Genomic DNA, 8,413 nt, shown 5'->3' with positions numbered 1-8,413 from the left:
ATTTTTAGAAAATTAGAACTTGGTGAAATGAAAGACACTAGTGTGTCTCTTCAACTGGCGGATCAATGTACTAAAAAACCGAAAGGAATAATTGAAAATGTTCTCGTAAGAGTCGACAAATTTATATTCCCAACAGATTTTATAGTACTTGAAATGGAAGAAAATACTGAGGTACCACTAATTTTAGGTAGACCATTTCTCGCTAAAGGTAGAACAATTATTGATGTCCATCAAGGACAATTGATACTACGAGTTGATGAGGAAAGAGTGATGTTTGACATGCAGAAAATAATGAAATTTCCTGAGGATGAGTCATTATCTTCTTGTTTTCAAATTGACCTGCTAAATGATCTTGCAGATGAATAAAAAGATGATCAGTTGATTACTGATTCATTGGAAAGATGTTTGTCCAAATCAGGTTCGACAAGTGATGATGACCCCATAATAAAAGAAGAAGCTGAAACTGTCACACCCTAATTTCCGATAGGGCATGATGGGCACCCGACCCTTACTTAGGGCCGAGCGAACCCGCTGACTCTCGTATTACTCATAATCATACTGGGCCCGCAAAACATGACATAAGCACATAATGAAAATTTTTCAGAAAATAAACATGCCTTTCGTCTTTATCAAAATTAAATGAAACTAGCACCGTACGAAATCTGTAAACATATGGAGTTCGTAACATAATGCATATAATACGTCGGCTTACATAGCCGCTTACAAAACCGACATATCACACACACGACACATGCGTCTCGCAAAGTCTCTACCATAACTTCGTACACCATACAAAAGTACTCGACTCGAAAGACTCCGGAGGAGATGGAGCTCGCAATCCAATTTGGAATATCTTCCGCCAACATCACTTACTCATCTGTGGGTACCTGCGCGGCATGAAACACAGCCCCCGAAGAAAGGGGGTCAGTACGGAATAACTGAGTATGCAAAGCATGAAATACCGAAAACAAATCTGAGTCATAATCGAAACAGAAGTACAGAAAAGTAAATGCAAAATCCATAATGCCAAAATGCCTACTTATCAAAACACAAGTCATGCACAGGGCTCTTAGAATATGGTCGCCCGCCCGTCAATGTCACACGTACCGCGGTCAAAATATCCAACGGCAACATCACACATACCGTGGTCAAGAATCCAGCGGCAACATCACACATACCGCGGTCAAGAATCCAGCGGCAATATCACACATACCGCGGTCAAGAATCCAGCGGCAGCATCACATAGTGCGCACGATCACACAACTGGCCCGGGACTCGACGAAAGACATACAACAAAATGCACAAGCAGAATCGTGGGAAACCATATGCAATGCAAAACATTTATGCAGACCCAATAGGATAATCAAAACAAACTGTTATTTCAAATTCGAATCAATAGTCAAATCAGGTTTTCTTCCAAATATCACTCGGGAACATATCAAACCGAACTTCAAAAACCAAGGTTACGTATCAGAATCATATGCATAGAAATCCTCATTTCGGACTTAACGATAAGTATATAATCATATTCGGGGGTCGGAAAAATAGTCATATCAAATTCTTTCAAAAGCCATCAGAACCATACAGAAGGAAATCGCGGGACCCACGGACGAGCGTCAACCCAATTCGGGCCCGCCTATGAAAATCAAAGTCATTACTCGTCATGAAATCATTTGCGAAGATATCAAAGCGATCCGAGCCCTTTCTTGAAAGTTACGGGCGTTCGTAGTTTCAGATTCGTTTAGGAACAAAATTCTTTTGAAAACCAACTTTTTTGCAACTTTAGAAATTTAGTCATACAAAAGACATAAGGATCACAATTCGACTACAATAAGAAATAGTGTAAACGGACTGTCATTTGAAAGTCGGGACAAAAGTTATATCAAACATCTTTCGGACATCACCGGAAACATATCAAACGTCATAAATATATCAAAGGACCATAGTTATACGTCAAACCAATCCGAGTCCGCCTCGGAAAGTTGCGAACGTTACTCACTTTTAGGACTTTCTACGAACAAATCAACGCCATCCGGTTCTGTCTATGAAAGTTACGGACATTTTTGAGCATAAGATCCTTTCGGAACAAACCATATACATAGCATTTTAAATCCAATCGTATCAAGGACATATAAACCATATAAGGATGCCATCATCAAGAAGCAAATAAGCATCGTAAACATGCTCGGACGTTAAGAATAGGATCACCCCGAAGCTCATAACATATCATAACTTAGCCATATCTAAGACATGCCAAAAAGAAGGAAAGGTAAGCTTTACATACCTTGATTGCTTCCTAAGCTAATCCAAACTCAAGTCTCGACTCTCAAAATCTACAACACGTCATTAGACACCAAACATTAGTCATAGGCACCTCGGAACCCCATTTTAAGCTCGCACTTTGTTTACAAAAATTTGGGCAGCATTTCCCATGTAAATTCAACACCCCGAGAATTCAACTCGGCCAAATATCCAACAACAATACCAACAACCACATCAACAATATCCATAAGCAATTCCAAACGCACTCTAACATTAATAACTTCTTTCTACATAATTCGACAACATTCATGCATATTCAATCCAACTTCATACATTCAAACTAATATCAACGATCGCATATTCAAATACCAACCCAAAACCATTCAAATACGATTCAAGAACATTTCCAACAATCCGCACAATATTTCAAACAATCCAATTAATGCTCTACTCCACCGAAACCTCAAATTTCCATAAGAACAACAACAATACATTTTCTTCCTTCCAAATTCATAAACTACACCAATAATCCACATATTCACAACATTAACCTTAACAATACAAGAAACTACACTAAATTCACATTATCTTCAAAACAGCCCATAAACGTTCTCTACTTCAACTTAGACCATTAAATCATCATTTTCACCATAGAATCCATACAACAACAACCAAAACATACTAAATAAAATTAGTTCATCATTTCTACACCACACACATATATACACGGCCACAACCCCAACACCATATTTTCATGAGCTTCATTCACTTCTACATTTCACAACATGCACAATCATCCATAAAACACATAAAGAAGATTAAATCTCACCTTTTCCCTTCAACTTCTCTATACGGCTAGACTTGCTCATAACCACAACGAACGATTTTCTTGCTCCAACAACTACTCCATGTTGATTAGAACCCTCAAATTAGTAGGAAACCTAGAAGAAAATATTTTTCCATGATCATTTTTGACCTTCAATTTTTTTCCTCCTTGGCCGTCCCCCTCTTCTTCTTTTTCTTCATATTTCTTGAAAGTTCTAGGAGATGAAATGGTGAAGATGACTAAATTGTCATCTTATATCACCATATATAATCAATACAAGTGGCCTATGGCCCACAAGTCATGTGCATGGCCACATGGTCTTTTTTTTTTCATGAATTTAAATTTCCAAAACTTCACTTTTGGCCCCAAATTTTCATGAAATGTCTAACTTTCCATAATTCACTTTTGACCCCAAATTTTCCTTATTCCAATTTTACCCTTAACATTCCATACCAATAAAAGATGAATATGCAACTTATGCACTTTTAACAAAATTGGAAGAAAATATACCCTTGTCCTTAACTTGTCGCAACCAACTTAGAATATTCCAACGTACAAAGTATGGGGTATAACATCCGAAAAAGATTTAGAAAATGAGGAAGTCCCACAAGAAGTTCAACCAAAAATAGAACTCAAAACTCCTCCTTCTCATTTGAAATATGTTATGTGAATCTGAATTTTTTCCAGTAATCATTTCATCTTCATTAACTACAGAACAAGAAAGCAAATTAATTGGAGTGTTGAAAAAACACAAAAGAGCCTTAGGATGGACTATAGCCGACATCAAAGGAATCAGTCCAGCTATTTGCATGCATATAATTATCATGGAGGATAATTACAAGCCAATAGTCCAACCCCAAAGGAGATTGAACCCAGCAATGCAAGAAGTTGTCAAGAAAGAAGTGGTTAAACTTCTAGCAGCAGGTATCATTTACCCGATATCTGACAGACCTTGGGTAAGTCTTGTGCAGGTAGTTCTTAAGAAAGGAGGTATGATAGTAGTGAAAAATGAAAATAGTGAACTCATACTTACCAGAACAGTCACAGGATGGAGAGTCTGTATTGATTATAGATGATTTAATGAAGCCACAAGAAAAGACCATTTTCCTTTGCCTTTTGTTCACACCAAATGCTAGAGAGAGTTGCAGGTCATGGTTTTTATTATTTTCTTGACGGATATTCTGGATACAATCAAATATCAATTGCTCCAGAAGATCAGGATAAGACCACATTCACTTGCCCCCAAGGTACGTATGCTTACTGAAAAATGCCATTTGGACTTTGTAACGCTCCTGCTACATTCCAGCGTTGCATGTCGGCAATTTTTTCAGACATGACTGAAAAATTTCTTGAAATTTTTATGGATGATTTCACACTTTTTGGTAAGACATTTGAAAATTATCTCTATCATTTAACTTTGGTGCTTAAAAGATGTGAAGAGACAAATCTAGTTCTTAACTGGGAAAAATGTAATTTTATGGTAACAGAGGGAATTGTTTTAGGACATAAAATCACTGCTAAACGGATAGAAGTGGATATGGCAAAAATTGATCTCATAGCAGGATTAACCCCTCCTACTACTGTTAAAGGCATTAGAAGTTTCTTAGGGCACACAGGTTTTTACAGAAGGTTTATAAAAGATTTTTCAAAAATTGCAAAACCACTAACTAACCTACTGATGAAAGATGTGAATTTTGAATTTTTAGATGATTGCAGAAAAGCATTTGAGATCCTTAAAGAAAAATTGACCAATGCCCCAATTGTTGTTTCTCCTGATTGGAGCCAGCCATTTGAAATAATGTGTAATGCCAGTGACACAGCTGTTGGAGCCGTATTGGGACAAAAGAAGGACAAGATTTTCAGGCCTATCTACTACGCCAGTAGAATGCTCAATGAAGCTCAAAGAAATTATGCCACAACTGAGAAAGAACTACTGGCGGTAGTATTTGCGTTTGGCAAATTTCATTCCTATTTGATAGGAACAAAAGTTACAGTATTCACTGATCATGCCGCTTTGAAGTATCTCTTAACAAAGAAAGATGCCAGACCTAGATTGTTAAGATGGATACTCCTTTTACAAAAATTTGATCTTGAAATAAAAGACAGAAAAGGATCAGAAAATCAGGTAGCTGATCATTTGTTACGTCTGGAAAACCCTCCTACTGAAAGATCCCATATCAAGGAGGAATTTCCCGATGAGCATATCTATGCAATCATAGTAGTTGTAAACCAGCCACCTTGGTTTGCTGACATCACCAATTATCTGGCTGGAGGATGGATCCCGAAAGATTTTTCTTATAAACAAAGAAAAAAGCTGAAATAAGATGCAAGACATTACTATTGGGAAGATCCTTACCTGTTTAAATTTTGTGCAACTGAAATAATCAAAAGATGTGTACCGGAGACCGAAATGAACAACATCTTAAGTCATTACCATGATGGATCTATTGGAGGACACTATGGATGGAGGAAAACAACAGCTAAAATACTTGAAGCTGGTTTTTTCTGGCCCACTGTATTTAAAGATGTAAGAAATTATGTCGCCACTTGTGACAAATGCCAGAGAAGTGGTAACATTTCAAAAAGGGACGGAATGCCTCTTAACTCTATTCTTGTGTGTGAAATATTTGATGTTTGGCGTATTGATTTCATGGGTCCTTTTCCCCCTTCAAACGGTTGCGAATATATTTTAGTGGCCGTTGACTATGTGTCAAGGTGGGTCGAAGCAATGGCTACTAGAAAAAATGATGCTCGTACTGTTTGTGCTTTTCTTAAAAAAAAAAATATTTTCCAAGTTTGGAACTCCACGAGTTATCATAAGCGACCAGGGAACTCACTTTGTAAACAGACAATTTGCTAGTTTGTTGTCTAGATTGGAGTAACTCATAAAACAGGAACTCCCTATCATGGTCAAACAAGCGGGCAAGTATAAGTATCCAACAGGGAATTGAAAAGAATTTTAGAAAAAACTATTGGTTCCTCGCGTAAAGGTTGGTCTTTAAAATTAGATGATGCTTTATGGGCATACAGAACAGCTTTTAAAACTCCCATAGGCACATCTTCTTACCAAATGCAGGTAAAAATCGTTTGTTGCAGCTTGATGAATTGGAGGAGTTCAGACTTGAAGCATATGAAAATGCTAAATTGTACAAAGAAAAGACAAAAAGATGACATGATTACCTCATTCGCCATAAGTATTTTAAAATTGGAGACCATGTTCTGTTGTACAATAGCCTATTAAGACTATTTCCAGGAAAATTCAAGTCACGTTGGACAGGACCGTACATCGTAAAAGAAGTAACCCCCTATGGTGCCATCAAAATACAACATATCGATAGGGGAGAAAAATTCAAAGTGAACGGTCATCGGTTGAAGCCTTATATCACTAGAATCTTTGACAAACAGGCTTTAACAAATCCTTTTACTTAAAAAGAATACTAATAAGTCGAGCTGACGACGTTAAACTCAGAACTATTTTCTTCTTCCCTCTTTCATACTTTAAATAAATTTTAGTAATTAGAAGTATACTTTTTCCTTTTAAGTATATTTTAAATAAAGTCATATGTATGTAAAACATATATATATATATATATATATATATATATATATATATGTGTGTGTGTGTGTGTGTGTGTGTGTGTGTGTGTTTGCATGTTTATGCCCCTTGATATGATTTTTGTTTTCTCCTCTGTAACCTAGTCTTTATTATAGCAGGGTAACTCCAAGAAGCAGGAAATATGTTTCAAATTCAGAATCACCAGTGGAGTTGACAAGCGCTAGAAAAAAAAAAAAAAACCGGGGCAGCCCTTTTATTTCCTTTTACTTTTAAATTGTGTGTCATCGGGACTTGACATTATTAAGTGTAGGGGTGGAGGAATATGTCTGTGTGGTTTCTTTTTCATATTAAAAACAAAATTGAAAAAAAAAAAAAACTGAGTTACTTTATCCGTAAGGTAACTTATTTCATGCACTTCCATGGATTTATTGTTCGGTTCTTTGCCATGATCATAATATTTTGAACCGAACACTTTTTAGGAATTTTAGGTAATTTCTTTATTTTGGTAAATAAGCTGGCTAAAGTTGGTTTAATTTGAAAATCATTAGTCTTCAGAAAGACAAATTTAACTGAGTACCTTTCATGAGTTGTACGACTACTTTTCCAAGCTCGCACTTGCTTATTGGTGATTGGAATCATGGTGTTCGATAGTCCCAAGTGCATTGTGTGGTCAGTATATATTACCTAGTTCTCATGTTTATTCAGAAATCTAGAACTTGCCTTGAATGTGGTTTGAGGCGAAATTCTAGGTAGACTTTGAGTTGATAAATGAAAGTAGGCCTTCCTTGTTAAACCACAACCTAAATTAACATACCCTGATGATTTTTATCCCTTGTTAGCCCTGTTGAACCTAAATGAATTATTCCTTATTTATTGATCGCCAAGTCTTAACCCTTAACCTTTTTGTTATTACGACTTGCTACTTGTTCGCCCTATTTCCTTTAGGCACTTCGAGAGTTGATTTGAATGCAGAAAATTTAGTGTGAATGATTGAAAAAAAAAAAAGGTGAAAGGACAATTGATTGAGATTGTTGATCTTTTGGAGATGTTGTCTGAGAAAAATAATTGTTGCAAATTTGAAAAAAGAAAAAGAAAAAAGAAAAAAGAATGCAACAAAGAGATGTTGGCAACTCCTTCAAATGGAAAATAACAAAAATTGTGAAAAGATTGAAAAAGAAGAACAGAGGTTTATTGTTTAAAAAGAATTGGAAGGCAATCGTGTTTGAGCGACAAAATAAAAGTGTAGTGCCTATACGGAATTTAAATCACTCTTATCTATATGTATCCTACCCGTATCTAAGCCTACATTACAACCTTATGAAATCTCAACATGATCTCAGCTCAAAGACTCCTACATTAGTGGATAATCACATGATAGTCAAGCTTATGGTTATTTCCGGTAACATGAGATACTTCTTTCTTGAGAGTGAGCGAAATTTCAACATATGCCCTTCTTTGTTCTAAAATAGATATATTGTGTGATATCTGGGCGTCTTTCTTCATTTGGTGAGACGCACTTGGGATTAGAAAATATTGTTAGTTCAATTTTCAATAAGTAAATATGAGGACGGTTAAAGGTTATTGAACTAATGTAATTATCTTAGTCTATTTTTCTCTACCGAAAGTTCTCATGATATTACTTAAAATGTTTAGCCACTATATTTTATGGTTTTCTTTGCTCGAGGACGAGCAAATCTTTAAGTGTGGGTGTATTTGATAAGAAAAAAATACATATATAAACTAAGTTGTTATTTAGTTTTATATATTAA

The sequence above is a fragment of the Lycium ferocissimum genome, chromosome 1 (assembly GCF_029784015.1).
Source record: "Lycium ferocissimum isolate CSIRO_LF1 chromosome 1, AGI_CSIRO_Lferr_CH_V1, whole genome shotgun sequence".
Classification (NCBI taxonomy): Eukaryota; Viridiplantae; Streptophyta; class Magnoliopsida; order Solanales; family Solanaceae; genus Lycium; species Lycium ferocissimum.
The sequence above is the reverse complement of the archived record's forward strand: the minus strand, read 5'-3'. Positions refer to the sequence as shown.